General features: G+C 40.8%; 1 non-coding gene across 1 annotated transcript; it reads right to left on the bottom strand.

Annotated features, from left to right (window-relative positions):
• Window positions 1-2394: 2394 nt before the first annotated feature.
• Window positions 2395-2537, bottom strand: LOC120100400 (small nucleolar RNA SNORA48). Its single transcript, XR_015655911.1, has one exon. It is a non-coding gene; the product is annotated as a small nucleolar RNA SNORA48 (small nucleolar RNA).
• Between the last annotated feature and the right edge of the window lie 17504 nt (window positions 2538-20041).

Raw genomic sequence — 20041 nt, 5'->3', positions numbered from 1 at the left:
AGCTGATACAGTGACAATCACTTGTTTCTGGTGTTTCAATGCTTAATATGAACAAATGCGCTGAGGCACAGTTCGCCGATTTAACACTGAGGATTTTGATAAATGGCTCCTTTATATTCTCATCTCATAGATTTTTTTTTTTACACCAGACAATGAAAGTTAGGAATGTGCTTGCTCCGTAGTGCAAAGCGTGCCAGCCAAGGAGAAGCCTTGCGGGTATGGGAGTGGAGGTGCTGTGCGAACTCTCTGCTGAGCCTCTGCTTGTTGGCCAGGTTTACACGCTGTGCCTCATCCAGATAAGCGAGGAAAGCAGGCTACTCGCTCCAGTTTTGTGAAGCAAGAAGAAAGCCTGCCTTTTGTATTGTGTTGATCTAAACCAGTGACTGTGGTGCCATCTAAGTCTCAGTCCACTCTTATGGTGGCAAGAATGAAACTCCAGGAGGTCAATATCATATAGATATTAAATTGCCTCATTGTTTCAAGAGAAGTTGAGGCCACCTGGGACCTTATAAGGCCACTCACAGTACTATAGATTCTCCAGGGATCGGGGAAGTAATACGACCACCTAACTTCCAGATTTCAAACCTTTACTCAGTGCTCGACCCCCCCAACTCCCACCCCCTTCTCTCTCCTATATTTTTTAACCCAAGACTTTTTTTGTGTTGAAATGATTAATTTTATTTAATGAAATATTTTCATAGAAGGACTCTGGTTATAGAATGAATGTACTGTGTTTTTAAAAGCCAAACTTATAGACATATAAGAAGCTGAAGATATTTAAAGAATGCAACTTATTATATTTTGACATTTTACTATTTCCCATAAACCTATCAATCAACACAGTTGAAGAGTATACCCTTCATCCACATTGCTTTCTCTGTCCCTGTGCACACCTTTTCGACTCCTCCTGATTATTAATGGCTTTGATTGCTAGATTTTACATTTTCTAGGTTTTTATATAAATGCAATCATATACTGATTCCCCAGTTTTTCATTAGTTCTTTTTAAAGACAGGATCTTATCCAGGCTGTTGTCCTTGCACCAGATACAGTCAAAGGTGATCTTGAACTCCTGGTCCCAAAGACTCCTTCTCTCAAGTGTTATAATTACAGGCATGTTCCACCGTACTTGGATTTTATTAGCAAGCCAAAGAATATAATAATGGGTACCTTAAAAAATCACATTCATATGTCATATGCAAACACACACACACACACACACACACACACACACACACAAAGCATAGAAAAACATCTGGCAGTGGAAGTTGTAGCATCTCACAGTGTGTCCCACAATGCATCTCTCTGGCCACACATCTTCACTTGCAAATGTTCGTTGCAATGAGTCGTTGGTCTGGTTCAAGATCTCTGGCTTCTGTGACACCATCAGCATTGCATCTTTACCAGGCCTCTTCCTAGTTATCCTCTTGTTGCCCTGTGTCTTGGAGATCTTGTAGCTTTCAATCATCTGGACTGCCCCTTTCACGTATCCCAACCATTTGCATTGATATAGATTTTAAGGTGGGCTTGGATCTGGGCCTGGGTGGTAACTGAGCTGGCTCAGCATGCTGGATCTTCCTTATCTACCAAAGCAAGCTTTCCAGTGCCGCTCTAGCCAGACCACCCAGTGCTCTCATCTTCATGGGGCAAGGTCAGCTTCCCTGTTCTCAGGCTCTAGGGCTGGCTCACCTGCAGACCCACACTTCCAGAGCCAACAGGTCTCAAGGGGAGAGGGAGGAAGGGAGGGATAGGAGGGAGGAAGAGAGTGAGGAAGGGAAGGAGGGAGGGAGAGTACCACCTAGCTCCCAGGCTACCTCACAGCAGACTTTCCCACACTCTCATCCTCAAGGCCTGCTCACTTGTGCCCCCTCCAGCAGGACCAGCTCTACTAAGCTGTTAGGTGAGGTGTAGGGCCCACGCGCAAGAGTGCTGCAGCTGGTAAGGGACAGGGCCAGTTCATTCGTTCTCCTGATCCTGGGGCCAGCTCTCCAGACTGCCACAGGTGACAAGGGGCAAAGTGGGCAGAGCATCACCCCCATGTACAGGCCACCTCACAGCAGACAAGTGGCAGGGCAGCTTTCCTGCACTCTCTCTTGGGGAGGCTCACTCGTGCCTCCACCACCAGGGTCAGATCTCCTGTGCTCTCCAGGTGAGATGCAGGACCCACTCTACCAAGTGCTGCAGCTGTCGATGGGCAGGGTTAACTCTCCCATGCTCATGACCTTTTGGGTGGCTTTCCCAACTGCAGGAATCAGACCCCAGACACTCATGCTCTGTGGCCTGGCTCATCACCATCACGGAGGGCCAGCTCTACTAGGTTGCCTGGATGAGGCATGGCATGGCAAAACACTGGTCTCTGTCTTCCTCCTCCTGTACTGTTGCCTGGATTTGATTTTTATGTGTCCTAAGTATAAAACAGCTTTGGCCATCAAGCCAGACATCAAGTTAGGATGAACAAAGGACTGACATTTGTTCTGCTCCTGACTGATAGAACAACAGCACAACCAACAAGGTGTCTCTCTGCCCATTGTCAGAGCGGAGCCCACAGCATTTTAATGCAATGTGTAATCATGGCTCCTACCTGTAAGCAGCAAAGGTTACCTTGTTTAGTTTAAGCAGGAAATAAAATTGTTTAAAAGATATCAGTTCAAAGGAAGATAGTCTAAAAGTGTAGCCTGAGTTCTCTAGAGCTACACATTGAATATGATTATTTGAAATGCCTGACAAGAAGGACTTCAGGTGGGAGTCCCAAACCCGCGGATCCCTACCCGCATCAGCTCTCTGCTCCCAAAACTGTCGGAGAGAGACTTCACCACCTGGTCAGGTGGGCACTACTGAGGCTGCAGAGCGAAAGAGACCACCAACACTGCCCACCCCTGCTCACATCCCTGGCCCAAGAGGAAACTGTATACGGACTCTGGGTTCCCGTAGAGGAGGGCCCAGGAGCAGCAGGACCGCTGTGTCTGAGACACCGCCAGAACCTGAAGGGACTGACCGGATAAACAGTTCTCTGCACCCAAATCCCGTGGGAGGGAGAGCTAAACCTTCAGAGAGGCAGACACGCCTGGGAAACCACAAGAGACTGCACTCTGCACACATCTCTGACGCCAGAGGAAAACACCAAACGCCATCTGGAACCCTGCTGCACAGAAGCTCCCGGAAAGGGCGGCACAGATCTTCCTGGTTGCTGCCTCCGTGGAGAGCTCATAAGCAACACCCCATGAGCAAACTTGAGCCTCAGAACCACAGGTAAGACCAACTTTTCTGCTGCAAGTGACCTGCCTGGTGAACTCAAGACACAGGCCCACAGGAACAGCTGAAGACCTGTAGATAGGAAAAACTACACGCCCGAAAGCAGAACACTCTGTCCCCATAACTGGCTGAAAGAAAACAGGAAAACAGGTCTACAGCACTCCTGACACACAGGCTTATAGGACAGTCTAGCCACTGTCAGAAATAGCAGAACAAAGTAACACTAGAGATAATCAGATGGCGAGAGGCAAGCACAGGAACCCAAGCAACAGAAACCAAGACTACACGGCATCATTGGAGCCAAATTCTCCCACCAAAGCAAACACAGAATATCCAAACACACCAGAAAAGCAAGATCTAGTTTCAAAATCATATCTAATCATGATGCTGGAGGACTTCAAGAAAGATGTGCAGAACTCCCTTAGAGAACAAGTAGAAGCCTACAGAGAGGAATCGCAAAAATCCCTGAAAGGATTCCAGGAAAACATAAATAAACAAGTAGAAGCCCATAGAGAGGAGTCACAAAAATCCCGGAAAGAATTCCAGGAAAACACAATCAAACCGTTGAAGAAATTAAAAATGGAAATAGAAGCAATCAAGAAAGAACACATGGAAACAACCCTGGATATAGAAAAACAAAAGAAGAGACAAGGAGCTGTAGATACGAGCTTCACCAACAGAATACAAGAGATGGAAGAGAGAATCTCAGGAGCAGAAGATTCCATAGAAATCATTGACTCAACTGTCAAAGATAATGTAAAGCAGAAAAAGCTACTGGTCCAAAACATACAGGAAATCCAGGACTCAATGAGAAGATCAAACCTAAGGATAATAGGTATAGAAGAGAGTGAAGACTCCCAGCTCAAAGGACCAGTAAATATCTTCAACAAAATCATAGAAGAAAACTTCCCTAACCTAAAAAAAGAGATACCCATAGGCATACAAGAAGCCTACAGAACTCCAAATAGATTGGACCAGAAAAGAAACACCTCCCGTCACATAATAGTCAAAACACCAAACACACAAAATAAAGAAAGAATATTAAAAGCAGTAAGGGAAAAAGGTCAAGTAACATATAAAGGCAGACCTATCAGAATCACACCAGACCTTTCGCCAGAAACTATGAAAGCCAGAAGATCCTGGACAGATGTCATACAGACCCTAAGAGTACACAAATGCCAGCCCAGGTTACTGTATCCTGCAAAACTCTCCATTAACATAGATGGAGAAACCAAGATATTCCATGACAAAACCAAATTTACACAATAGCTTTCTACAAAGCCAGCCTACAAAGGATAATAAATGGTAAAGCCCAACATAAGGAGGCAAGCTATACCCTAGAAGAAGCAAGAAACTAATCGTCTTGGCAACAAAACAAAGAGAAGAAAAGCACACAAACATAACCTCATATCCAAATATGAATATAACAGGAAGCAATAATCACTATTCCTTAATATCTCTCAACATCAATGGCCTCAACTCCCCAATAAAAAGACATAGATTAACAAACTGGATACGCAACGAGGACCCTGCATTCTGCAGCCTACAGGAAACACACCTCAGAGACAAAGACAGACACTACCTCAGAGTGAAAGGCTGGAAAACAACTTTCCAAGCAAATGGTCGGAAGAAGCAAGCTGGATTAGCCATTATAATATCAAATAAAATCAATTTTCACTAAAAGTCATCAAAAAAGATAAGGAAGGACACTTCATATTCATCAAAGGAAAAATCCACCAAGATGAACTCTCAATCCTAAATATCTATGCCCCAAATACAAGGGCACCTACATACATGAAAGAAAACTTACTAAAGCTCAAAACACATATTGCACCTCACACAATAATAGTAGGAGATTTCAACACCCCACTCTCATCAATGGACAGATCATGGAAACATAAATTGAACAGAGACGTAAACAGACTAAGAGAAGTCATGAGCCAAATGGACTTAACAGATATTTATAGAACATTGTACCCTAAAGCAAAAGGATATACCTTCTTCTCAGCTCCTCATGGTACTTTCTCCAAAATTGACCATATAATTGGTCAAAAAACGGGCCTCAACAGGTACAGAAAGATAGAAATAATCCCATGCGTGCTATCAGACCATCACGGCCTAAAACTGGTCTTCAATAACAATAAGGGAAGAATGCCCACATATACATAGAAATTGAACAATGCTCTACTCAATGATACCCTGGTCAAGGAAGAAATAAAGAAAGAAATTAAAGACTTTTTAGAATTTAATGAAAATGAAGGTACAACATACCCAAACTTATGGGACACAATGAAAGCTGTGCTAAGAGGAAAATTCATAGCGCTGAGTGCCTGCAGAAAGAAACAGGAAAGAGCATATGTCAGCAGCTTGTCAGCACACCTAAAAGCTCTAGAACAAAAAGAAGCAAATACACCCAGGAGGAGTAGAAGGCAGGAAATAATCAAACTCAGAGCTGAAATCAACCAAGTAGAAACAAAAAGGACCATAGAAAGAATCAACAGAACCAAAAGTTGGTTCTTTGAGAAAATCAACAGGATAGATAAACCCTTAGCCAGACTAACGAGAGGACACAGAGAGTGTGTCCAAATTAACAAAATCAGAAATGAAAAGGGAGACATAAGTACAGATTCAGAGGAAATTCAAAAAATCATCAGATCTTACTATAAAAGCCTATATTCAACAGAACTTGAAAATCTGCAGGAAATGGACAATTTCCTAGACAGATACCAGGTACCGAAGTTAAATCAGGAACAGATAAACCAGTTAAACAACCCCATAACTCCTAAGGAAATAGAAGCAGTCATTAAAGGTCTCCCAACCAAAAAGAGCCCAGGTCCAGGCAGGTTTAGTGCAGAATTCTATCAGACCTTCATAGAAGACATCATACCAATATTATCCAAACTATTCCACAAAATTGAAACAGATGGAGCACTACCGAATTCCTTCTATGAAGCCACAATTACTCTTATACCTAAACCACACAAAGACCCAACAAAGAAAGAGAACTTCAGACCAATTTCCCTTATGAATATCGACGCAAAAATACTCAATAAAATTCTGGCAAACCGAATCCAAGAGCACATCAAAACAATCATCCACCATGATAAAGTAGGCTTCATCCCAGGCATGCAGGGATGGTTTAATATACGGAAAACCATCAACGTGATCCATTATATAAACAAACTGAAAGAACAAAACCACATGATCATTTCATTAGATGCTGAGAAAGCATTTAACAAAATTCAACACCCCTTCATGATAAAAGTCTTGGAAAGAATAGGAATTCAAGGCCCATACCTAAACATAGTAAAAGCCATATACAGCAAACCAGTTGCTAACATTAAACTAAATGGAGAGAAACTTGAAGCAATCCCACTAAAATCAGGGACTAGACAAGTCTGTCCACTCTCTCCCTACTTATTCAATATAGTTCTTGAAGTTCTAGCCAGAGCAATCAGACAACAAAAGGAGATCAAGGGGATATAGATTGGAAAAGAAGAAGTCAAAATATCACTATTTGCAGATGATATGATAGTTTATTTAAGTGATCCCAAAAGTTCCACCAGAGAAATACTAAAGCTGATAAACAACTTCAGCAAAGTGGCTGGGTATAAAATTAACTCAAATAAATCAGTAGCCTTCCTCTACACAAAAGAGAAACAAGCCGAGAAAGAAATTACGGAAACGACACCCTTCATAATAGACCCAAATAATATAAAGTACCTCGGTGTGACTTTAACCAAGCAAGTAAAAGATTTGTTCAATAAGAACTTCAAGACTCTGAAGAAAGAAATTGAAGAAGACCTCAGAAGATGGAAAGATCTCCCATGCTCATGGATTGGCAGGATTCATATAGTAAAAATGGCCTTTCTACCAAAAGCGATCTACAGATTCAATGCAATCCCCATCAAAATACCAATCCAATTCTTCAAAGAGTTAGACAGAACAATTTGCAAATTCATTTGGAATAACAAAAAGGCCAGGATAGCTAAAACTATCCTCAACAATATAAGGACTTCAGGGGGAATCACTATCCCTGAACCCAAGCAGTATTACAGAGCAATAGTGATAAAAACTGCATGGTATTGGTACAGAGACAGACAGATAGACCAATGGAACAGAATTGAAGACCCAGAAATGAACCCACACACCTATGGTCACTTGATTCTTGACAAAGAAGCCAAAACCATCAAATGGAAAAAAGATAGCATTTTCAGCAAATGGTGCTGGTTCAACTGGAGGTCAACATGTAGAAGAATGCAGATCGATCCATGCTTATCACCCTGTACAAAGCTTAAGTCCAAGTGGATCAAGGACCTCCACATCAAACCAGATACACTCAAACTAATAGAAGAAAACCTGGGGAAGCATCTGGAACACATGGGCTCTGGAAAAATTTCCTGAACAAAACACCAATGGCTTATGCTCTAAGATCAAGAATCGACAAATGGGATCTCATAAAACTGCAAAGCTTCTGTAAGGCAAAGGACACTGTGGTTAGGACAAAACGGCAACCAACAGATTGGGAAAAGATCTTTACCAATCCTACAACAGATAGAGGCCTTATATCCAAAATACACAAAGAACTCAAGAAGTTAGACCGCAGGGAGACAAATAACCCTATTAAAAATGGGGTTCAGAGCTAAACAAACAATTCACAGCTAAGGAATGCCAAATGGCTGAGAAACACCTAAAGAAATGTTCAACATCTTTAGTCATAAGGGAAATGCAAATCAAAACAACCCTGAGATTTCACCTCACACCAGTGAGAATGGCTAAGATCAAAAACTCAGGTGACGGCAGATGCTGGCAAGGATGCGGAGAAAGAGGAACACTCCTCCATTGTTGGTGGGATTGCAGACTGGTACAACCATTCTGGAAATCAGTCTGAAGGTTCCTCAGAAAATTGGACATTGAACTGCCTGAGGATCCAGCTATACCTCTCTTGGGCATATACCCAAAGATGCCCCAACATATAAAAAAGACACGTGCTCCACTATGTTCATAGCAGCCTTATTTATAATAGCCAGAAGTTGGAAAGAACCCAGATGCCCTTCAACAGAGGAATGGATACAGAAAATGTGGTACATCTACACAATGGAATATTACTCAGCTATCAAAAACAATGACTTTATGAAATTCGTAGGCAAATGGTTGGGACTGGAAAATATCATCCTGAGTGAGGTAACCCAATCACAGAAAAACACACATGGTATGCACTCATTGATAAGTGGCTATTAGCCCAAATGCTTGAATTACCCTAGATGCCTAGAACAAATGAAACTCAAGACAGATGATCAAAATGTGAATGCTTCACTCCTTCTTTAAAAGGGGAACAAGAATACCCTTGGCAGGGAATAGAGAGGCAAAGATTAAAACAGACACAGAAGGAACACCCATTCAGAGCCTGCCCCACATGTGGCCCATACATATACAGCCACCCAATTAGACAAGATGGATGAAGCAAAGAAGTGCAGACCGACAGGAGCCGGATGTAGATCTCTCCTGAGAGACACAGCCAGAATACAGCAAATACAGAGGCGAATGCCAGCAGCAAACCACTGAACTGAGAATAGGACCCCCGTTGAAGGAATCAGAGAAAGAACTGGAAGAGCTTGAAGAGGCTCGAGACCCCATATGTACAACAATGCCAAGCAACCAGAGCTTCCAGGGATTAAGCCACTACCTAAAGACTATACATAGACTGACCCTGGACTCTGACCTCATAGGTAGCAATGAATATCCTAGTAAGAGCACCAGTGGAAGGGGTAGCCCTGGGTCCTGCTAAGACTGAACCCCCAGTGAACTAGATTGTTGGGGGAGGGCGGCAATGGAGGGAGGATGGGGAGGGGAACACCCATAAGGAAGGGGAGGGGGGAGGGTGATGTTTGCCCGGAAACCGGGAAAGGGAATAACACTTGAAATGTATATAAGAAATACTCAAGTTAATAAAAAAAATAAAAAAAGTAAGAAATGTTTTATGATGTTAAGGTATGAAAAATAGAATAAACAGCTTCTATTATCAAAAAAAAAAAAGAAGGCCTTCGGGTTTCTTCATTTCTTAGACTTTGGATGCTTACAGAATTTTATCAGCTGAGAATTCTTAATCTAAAAATCCAAATCCGAAAAATCTCTGAGATCAGATTTCAAGTGTTTTGATTAAAAATGCTAACTTACATTGATTACTGCCTCCAATAACACAGCAATAGCTTGACCTTAGAGCTGCTACCCATTGTGTGCTGAGAATCTAAGTCACCAGTGACCCTGGCATCAGGAACTCGACCTTGAGCCTCTGAAAAATCACCCCTATACTGTCTGAAGTCCGCATGCCACAGCAGCCATGAATAGCCTGTCCTAACTTCCTCATTCGGTTCACATCAGCCTTGAAAGGCCACTTTGGTGCACACTTGCTTCAAGATGAGGTAGGATCATGAGGTCTGAGCTCTACTCTCCAACCTGTGGTACCTTACAGATCCAGTGATTGAGGCAGAAGCCAGGATCAGCTCCCAGTGAGAGGCTGTGCTGACCCTCAAGACCCCTATCTCTTGTGCAAATCACTGCCATGTTTGTGAGCTAATTATGGGGGTGGAGGTTATACATGAGATTAACAAAGTTAGAATCCTTAGGTAATTTAAATGCATGGAGGACCACTTTTGAATACTTCCTACTTCTTGGAAGTAGACCAAATTTCAAGGGACATATGCAGTTGTTCTAATGTGCTATCTGCCTTCAAAAACCCACCTTGCTAGCTTCTCTAACTGAAAGGCTTGCATGTATGGTTCCATTGTTAGAAGTCCATAACCACAGTTCAGTTATCAATATAGTAGAAGGGGAAGCCACATCATTCTCTAACTTGTCTACTTTGGGGAATTAAAGACATGACCATTTTACTCTTTTCTGGAGAACACCTTTAGCCCATTGTAGATAGCATCACAGCTCATGCAAAGACAGTCACATAAACTCCCAGAGCAGCAATGGAGCCATGGACCTAGAGGAGAGGTTTGAATGGAGCACAAAGGTAATTGCGGAATGTTTTTGAAAATCCCCCCATGTTACTAGGTGGTTACTTAAATACAACATTCAGCATTGTTCTTCCATCTTTCTCACTCCTCCTCTAGACTCTCTGTAGAATTACACAATCCCCGCTTCCCTGCCTTCACTCTAAAACTTACCAGATGCATTCTTCTTGCTTTCTTTTAAATTCATGACCTCTTTTTTCTTTGTTACACACACACACGTGTGTGTGTATGTGTGTATGTTTGTTTTTACATGTGTGTGTGTGTTACCTAAGTACAGATCTATTCCTAAGTTCACAAAAATAACCTTCTCAGTCTGTTTAATGTTACTTGTATGAATATTTTCAGGACTGACCCTTTGGTGACAGATACATACTGTGTGCTGTCGTCTGAGAAGAGAAGACTTGTGCTCTGAGGAAGACTATTCCTCCTACTCTCAGCATTCCTTTAGTTGTCTGCAGTTCTTTGCCTAGGGTTTAGGTTTCATGAGCTTTCCCTCTCCAAGTTATCAAATCTATTGACATCATTTTTGTTCTACTCATGCTCAGGTAGCCATGTCTGTGAGATTTTATGGGTGTCGCTACTGACAACGTCTAGGAGACACAACCTTACACCAAGCTTCCTACTCCTGAGGCTCTTAGATTCTTTCTATTCCTCTGCCTTAAAGCTCCCTTAGCCTTCAGTGCAGTATTTATACTGTAGATATATCCATTGGTACTGGGTTACAAACCTATGCATTTTAATTGATTGTAGCTTTTGGTAATGTTCTCCAATATATCTCTTCTTCTCCAAGTCCCCATTGAAGCACCAATGGAAATCCCAGCTAAGATGCTTTACTTGTCCATGTGCTATTGCCTTTTTTTGGAAGGATATTTCTTGTCAACATACCTAAAGAATTTACTCATCCCTAAAAACATAGCTCAGGGGTCTTCTCTATATAAATACCACCATTCCCTTGAGCAAGATATAGATATAGATGTGGGTATAGATATAGATATAGATAACCTGAAGCACTCTCATATGGCTGCTGATTTGGTTAATGCCATCATTGTCACACATCTTTCCCATCATACAATATGATTCACCAATTTGTTCTTTCATCTCTTCTACCAGAATAGGAAGAGCTGGAGAACTAGGACCAAAATGAGGTCATCTCCAGCACACATGCTACCTAGATCATGTGATACAGAAATAAGGCCTACTCTAAATGATTCTAAAAGGATGTATTTTAATCTCTCCCATCAAATACACTCTGAAAGTCCTAATTGGAGTCCTTTGGATAATCACTAAAACCCATTGTACTCTTTCCTTTGTATTCTTTGACACAAATACTGTCTCCTATTATGATACTAAAATAATGTTATACAACAGGGTCTGGAGAAATGTCTCAGTGGTTAAGAGACCTAGGTTTAGATCCCAGCACTTACAACTACCTATAACTCCACCTCCAGGGGACCAGACACCCTCCTCTGAACTCCATAATCATCAGGCACACATGATGCACATAGATACACAGGGAGGCAAAACAATCATAAACATAAGGTTAAATAAATATCTAGTGGGCATCTTCACACACTATCTTTTCTACATGAGGGTCATGGCCCTCTCTTCCTGGGTAAATTTCCAGGCAAGTCTTAGAAGGATCTTATTTTTTTTTACTAAAGTGTGCAAGGAAGTCTGACATTTTAGTACATGAAGTTGTGAACTTACAGGCACAATCCCCTAGAAAATGGTGTCGTATTTTTTTAATTCTGAACCTCTGATATTTTCTCCTATCGGCAAAGCATGATAAATGTCTAGATAGACAATGAAGGACAAGTGAATGAACAAACGAACCAAGGCTGAAAGCAGTAAAGTGTTTGGAAAGAAAAATGCATAGTTAATGTCCCTCTTTCAAAGACTCAATATTTCTCCAAGTTTCCTTTGTTCCCACCCTTTGCTCTCACCACTCATAATGGAAGGTAAATGTTGTCACAGTCCCTGAGTTTGCCCAGATGAAAGAACTTGGTGATGCCCATAAGAAGAAATGCAAATTCAATCTGAGGAGCTATCAAACTCAATGACATTTTGGGGGAATCTGAATAAGGTAATTATTGTATGAAGGTAAATTTGCCCACGGGAGGAAAAATAATGGAAGAGAAATGAATGGTGATTTCTATGGAAAATCCTGTTCACTCTGAGCTCTTGTGGAAGAAAGGCCTGCACGAGTTGACTAATCAGCAGGCTCTGGAATTTCACACATAGGCAGAGCTGGATTCATCAGACTTAATGTCTTCAATTTGATTTTCCACACACTTGAGAGAACAAAGGCCACAGAAAGGCATCTGAGCTCCAGTGGCCAACCTCTGTGCTTCCTCCTCCTTTCATTCCTTCACTGTTGTTCCCTAGCATTTTGTTTAAGAGCTGAAAGTGTGTTCTGTGGTCTTTCCTCCTGTAAAACAGGCATTCTACCAGACACTATGGATATTGAGATGAAATACAATCCCTCAGCATCCAAAGAGGATCCTGGATCCCCACTGATACCCAAGCACCTTACATAAAATAATTACATGCCTAGAGACATCATAGCTCCCTCTCATATACTTCCAAGTAATCTCTAGATCATTCATAATTCCTAGTATTATAATTGCTATGTAAATGCTATGCAAACAGTACCTATAGAATATTACTTAGGGGATAATAACAAAGAAAGATCTCTAAGAAAACAGGTGATGTGGTATAGATAGACATTCTCTTAAGATTTTCAGTTATGGAAATACTGAATATTTCATGAATATCTCCTGGAGCCTTCTCGAAAGTTGGCCACATAATCAGTCACAAAACAAGTCTCAACAGGTACAAGAAAATTGAAATAACCCCCTGTATCCTGTCATACCTCCATGAACTAAAGCTGTACTTCAACAACAACACAAAGCCTAAAATCTCATGGCAACTGAACAACCCTCTATTCAGGGACCATTGGATCAAGGAGGAAAGAAGTTAAGAACTTCCTAGAATTCAAAGAATGTAAGTGCACAATGTACCCAAACTTATGATATGCAATGAAAGTGGTATGGAAAGAAACTTTCATAGCACTATGTGACTTCATAAAGAAATTAGTGAGATCTCATACTATCAACAGCACAACTGAAAGCTCTAGAACAGAAAGAAGCAAACATACCCAAGAGGAGTAGATGGCAGGATATAATTAAAATCAAGGCTAAAATCAATGAAAAAGAATAATACAAAGATTTGATGAAACACAGAGTTGGTTCTTTGAGAAAATCAACAAGCAAACCCTTATTTAAACTAACTACAGGACAGAGAGATAATAGTCAAATTAACAAAATCCAAAAGAAAAGGGGGAAAGAAAAAGGAGCTGAGAAGAAAGGACACCAAAGAAATTCAAAGACTCATTGGGTTATGTTTCAAAAACCTGTACTCCACAAAATTAGAAAATGTAAAAGGAATGGGAAATTTTATCAATAGATACAGTTTTAGCACAGTTTTACCAGACTTTCAAAGAAGATATAATATCAATGCTTTTCAAATCATTACACAGAATAGAAACAGAAAGAACATTACCAAGTTCATTTTATGAGGCCACAGTCACCCTGACACCCAAACTACATAAAGATTCAACAAAGAAAGAGAATTGGAGAGCAATTTCCCTCATGAAAATTGATGCAAAAATACTCAGTAAAATACTTATAAACTGAATCCAAGAATATTTCAAAAATTTCATCCACCATGATCCATAGGCTTTATCCCAGAGATGCAGGGATTGTTCAACATATGAAAATCTATCAATCAACCACATAAACAAACTGAAAGACAAAAAACACATGATCATTTGTTAGAAGCAAAAGAAGCCTTTGACAAAATCCAACATTTTCTCATAATAAAAATCTTGGAGAGATCAAGGATCCAAGGGACATACCTAAATATAACAAGGGCAACTTACAGTAAACCTATTGCCAATATCACATTAAATGATGAGAAACTCAAAGCAATTCCACTAAAATCAGGAACAAGACAGGCTGCCTTTTCTCTCCATATCTATTCAGTATAGTACTTGAAGTTCTAGCACAGCAATAAGACAACTAAAGGAGATAGGGGGTTATAAATTGGAAGAGAAGAAGTCCAAGTATTGCTATTTGTAGATGAACATAAGCAACGCCCAAAATTCTACCAGGGAACTCCTACTCCTACAGCTGATAAATTCCTTCAGCCAAGTGACTGGATACAAGATTATCTTTATATATAACGTATTATTTATTTAATATATTCCATTAATATATCTCTCCTTTATACAAATGGCAAATGGGCTGAAAAAGAAATCAAAGAAACAACCCTTTCACAATAGCCAAAAATATGTAAAATATCTTGATGTAACTCTAACCAAGCAAGTGAAAGACTGATATGATTAAAAAAAAAACCTTCAAGTCTTTGAAGAAAGAAGTTGAGGAAAATATCTGAAAATGGAAAGGTCTACCATGCTCATGGATCAGTAGGATTAATCTAGTAAAAAATGGCCATCTTACCAAAATTAAACTACAGATTCAATGCAATCACCATCAAACTTCTAACACAACTTTTTTCCAGACATGGAAAGAGGAATTCTCAACTTAATATGAAAAAAACAAAAAACCCAGAAAAGATAAAACAATACCTATAAAATAAAAGAACTTTTCGAGGTATCATTATCCCTGATCTCACACTGTGCTACAGAGATGTAGTACCAAAAGGCACATAGTATCGGCACGAAACAGATATAGAAGAGAACTTCCTCAACTGAACCCCAATAGCACCGAAACTGAGATCAACAATTTATAAATGGGACCTCATGAAACTGAAAAGCTTCTGTAAGGCAAAGGAAACCATGAATAGGACAAAATGGCAGCCTACAGAATGGGAAAAGCTCCTCACCAATTCCATATCTGACAGAGGGCAAATCTCAAAATATATATAAAGAACTCAAGAAACTAGACATCAACAAACTAAGTAATACATTTTAAAATGGGATACAGATATAAACAGAGAATTCACAACAAAGGAATCTCAAATGGCCAAGAAAAAAAAAAGAAAGAAAAAGAAGTTCAGCATCCTTAGCCATCAGTAAAGCACAAATCAAAACAACTTTGAGAGTCCATCTCACACCTGTCAAAAAGGCTAAGATCAAAAACTCAAGTGACAGCTCATGCTAGAGAGAATGTGGAGCAAGAGAAACACTCTTCCACTGCTAATGGGCTACAGATACTTTGGAAATCAATATGAGGTTTGGGGAATCAATCTACCTCAAGACACAGCTATACTACTCCAGGCACATTCCCAAAAGATATTTCATCCTATCACCCTAAACCTATGGTTTATCCTGACAGCAAAGTATGCTTAGACTGGAGCCTAGCAAAACCATCATCAAAAAGACCAGAGAGACTTCATTCAGCAATTGAAGGTAGCATATGCAGAGTACCACAACCATTAGGCAGACATCCCAGAATTCCATGGGTTAGGGGAAGGAAAGATTGGATGAACCAGAGGAGTCAGGGACATACCAGGAAAACACAGCCCACAGAATCAACTGATTGGGGCCCAAGTGGGGTCTCAGAGATCAGGGATCCTATTATGGTCTGACCTAGGTCCTCTGCTACGCTATGGCTGAGTAGCTTGGTGCTCTTGTGGAAATCCTAACAGTGGGAGTAGGGTCTTTCCCTGACTCTTTTGCCTGCTTGTGGGACCCTTCTCCTTTTACTGGGTTGCCTCATCCAACCTCAATGTGATAATATGTGCCTGATCTTATTGTAGTTTGTTATCCTGTGTTTGGTTAATTTCCCTGGAAGTCTGCTCTTCTCTGAGGGGAGAAGATGGGTGGGAGTGAGGGAAAGGGGAGGTATATGGGGGGAAATCCTTGGGGGAAGGGGAGGGAGGACATGGAGGGGAAACTGTAGTCATACTGTAATATGTGAGAGAAGCATATAGATTATCAGTCTATAGTTCATTGAAGCTACAAATGCAGAATTCACAGCTATAATGGGCTAAATATATACAGAGGTACATAAATAGGTCTATACACTATGAACACACAAATACTTTCATGTGAACATAAACACAATCACAAACACATATACCAATTCTCAAATGTAGTCATGTGTTCATACAGTCACATACATATTCTCCCAAGAAGTCTGAGATCTAAGAGACTGTCAGAATGAAAGTAACTGCTACCATGTAGTGGCATGCAAGCCAAGAGCAAGTATGGCTAAGGGGCGGGATGACCAGTTAGGGAAAGACACAGAGGGTTTCTCAGAGGACTTAGGTGCTAAAGGATGAAGATGGCAATAGACAAAGGGAAGGGCAGCACTTTGGTAAATAGGCAGACACAGAGAAGAGAGCCAGTGGCCAATAATTTAGAAACCAATGGATTTGTGTGCCTCAGAGCTGCTGGAGAATGAAGCTACTCTTAGGTTCTCTGAGCAGGAACTGCAGGAAGCCCCAGGGGCTTACCTTGGGTCATTGAGTTTGGGGCGGGGAGAGGAAATAAAATATGGCTTCCTATACATTTGGGTGGTTCAGAATTCAAGGAGCAGAAGAGCAAATAAAACAAATCCATCTCTACAGCAAGCCTCCTTGGTAAGGATATAGCCTTCTCTCCATGCATAAAGCCATGTGGCATCATGACTATGAAGTGAATGAATAAATCAAGTACATCAGCAAATTGTTGCCTCAGAATGAATAAAGAATAAGGACGTTAGTTGATGGCTCAATTTATAAAATGCTTCCTTGTCTTGCATTAGGAACTGAGTTTGATCTCCACTGAACCCCTGTAGGAAAAAAAACCTAAGCATGTAATATGAAAATTCTGCACTGTTGAGATAGAAACAGACGTATCCCTGGAATTTACTAGCCAGAAAGTCTAGCCTAATCAGTGTACCCTGATCTCAGCGAAAGAACCTATCTATAAAAATAAGATGAACAATGCCTAACGACTGACACCTGCAGTTCACCTACACCTTGGGTACACACATGCACACACGTCCACACCTACACATGTATACACACACACAGACACAGACACACACACACACACACACACACACACACACCATATTCAGAACCATATGCAAACATGCAAATAAATAAAGTATGCATTTGTCTGCTCTGTTTGAACTCTGTGATAACAGCTCAAATTCACCTTATACCTGATTTCTTCTGATCTCACCAAAATGTCAACACAACTAGGCTGGTGACACCAAAGAAATGTCTCAAGTCCTTCTGTTCCCCAGGCCCAATGCTTGCACCCATACCAGATGCAATGCGTGCAGCCAAACCAGCTCTCACCTGGACTGTGGCAGCCTCTTGATTCTACTCCAGCTCTCTTATCTCCCAGCCAGAGGTACCTTAGGAAACTGGAAGACAGATCATCTTAACCCTGTTTTAAAATCCTTAGGGGAGTACATTTTATCCACAGTACCTGAGAGCCCAACTTTAGAGCCAAGTACTCAGGGCAGCACTGACTTCCAATTTCAAGGCCCCTGTGCCTCAGATTCCTTGCTGTAGAATAGAGATGATAATTATAAAAATCTGTATTCGTTTTCTACTGATAGAGCAAATATTTGAGCTAAATTAACTTGGAAGCAGGAAGGAGCTATTTGGACCCATGGTTTCTAGTGTTCCTGTCCATGATCCTATTGTTTTGGCCTGTGGTGACACAATGTACACTCCACAGCAAGAGCCTAGAGTAACCCAATCTGCTCGCTGCATGGATAAGTAAAGGGTGGATCAGAAAGAGCTAAATTCCCAATGTCATCTTCAACTGTATACCCTAAATACCTAAGAAAGTCTTCCTACCAGACCCTACCTCTTCAAGATTCCACCACCTCCAAATAGTGCCAAGCCTTTAACACATTGAGCCTTTAGGCTTTATTCAAACAACACTTTCCCATGCTACCTGGAGAAGACTTAATCAGTTACTCTATGGAGCAATTGCATTTTTACTAAACTAAAATACAGTCTCTTGACCATGGTCGCTGCCTATGTCTAGAACGTGTTTCTGATCCACCCTGACCCTCACTCAGTAGGTGATAGTGCAGATGTACTAAGGTCACATGCATTTAAGGCTGTTTCTCTTTCAGACACTACTGTGTCCCCGTGGTTCTCTCTGTGTCCTCATTCAGTTACAAGTAGAAATATCCCCTATATCACACTGGATTCCTTCTCTACCCCTCACTTAGTGTTCGCCTCTATTGTGTTTATTATTTATTTATTACTTCTTTATTGACTCACTTTTTTGGCCACCTTTTTCCAATCAGAAAGTTTCATGGAAGCGAAGGCATGCAGAACAGTATGTGCCTGTGGAAGGAGCTTAGAACATATGTGTTGGCTGAGCGGATGAGTGAATCCACACACTTAGCACCCTGCAAGTATTTACTGAACACACTAACCTCAGCTCTAACCACTCCTGGAAAGGGAAACAAACTACAGTTGAGGGAAACTCAGTCTCTGCCATGTGACAGATGTGAAACTCTGATACCACGTGATCCAATTAGCACCACTCTTGAAAGGGCATTTGATTCTTGGATATGATTACACCATCTGTCCTAAAAGCTTTTCATGATTCACGACCAGATAAGCACTGAACCCATTTGGCAGGTCTCATAAAATGACTCTATCTTCTCCCTGGGATCTAGCCATGTGTGGGCAGTGTTTTGACATTTTCAAATGAAATGTGGGCTCAAAGGAAAAACACATAAAGTATTGAGATGACATGGACCGAATTGGAGTATTGTACTTTGTAAAGTCCCAGGGTATATCCAGGATGGTAAAGTAAGTAGAAGACTAGGAAAGACTGAGGGCATCTCCCAACAAGAAATTGTGAAAGCCTGGAAGAGGGGTTGTTTGTTTGTTTGTCTGCCTGTTTTTAAGAAGTAATTTATTGTTGTTGTTGTTGTTATTATTATTATTATTATTATTATTATTATTATTTATTTACATCCCAAATGTTCCCCCTCCTAGTTCCCCCTTGGAGAGTTCTTCCCCCATCCCCCTCATTTAAAAACAAGGACATAATGAAAGTTTGGTTTTATAGTCGGTGATTCTATCACATAGAGTTTAACGAAGACTTGTAGCCAGACTATCAACAATGGCTAAAGGTCCTCATTATGGTGGATGATGAACTGAAGAAAACTGGTGAGACAAGAAGAGACACAGTCAATCACTTCATTAGATGCTGAGAAAGCATTTGACAAAATTCAACACCCCTTCATGATAAAAGTCCTGGAAAGAATAGGAATTCAAGGCCCATACCTGAACATAGTAAAAGCCATACACAGCAAACCAGTTGCTAACATTAAACTAAGTGGAGAGAAACTTGAAGCAATCCCACTAAAATCAGGGACTAGACAAGGCTGCCCACTCTCTCCCTACTTGTTCAATATAGTTCTTGAAGTTCTAGCCAGAGCAATCAGACAACAAAAGGAGATCAAAGGGATACAGATCAGAAAAGAAGAAGTCAAAATATCACTATTTGCAGATGATATGATAGTATATTTAAGTGATCCCAAAAGTTCCACCAGAGAACTACCAAAGTTGATAGACAACTTCAGGAAAGTGGCTGGGTATAAAAATTAACTAAAATAAATCAGTAGCCTTCCTCTACACAAAAGAGAAACAAGCCAAGAAAGAAATTAGGGAAACGACACCCTTCATAATAGACCCAAACAATATAAAGTACCTCGGTGTGACTTTAACCAAGCAAGTAAAAGATCTGTACAATAAGAACTTCAAGACTCTGAAGAA

The sequence above is a fragment of the Rattus norvegicus genome, chromosome 1 (assembly GCF_021556685.1).
Source record: "Rattus norvegicus strain SHRSP/BbbUtx chromosome 1, alternate assembly SHRSP_T2T, whole genome shotgun sequence".
NCBI classification, from domain to species: domain Eukaryota; kingdom Metazoa; phylum Chordata; class Mammalia; order Rodentia; family Muridae; genus Rattus; species Rattus norvegicus.
The sequence above is the reverse complement of the archived record's forward strand: the minus strand, read 5'-3'. Positions and strand labels throughout refer to the sequence as shown.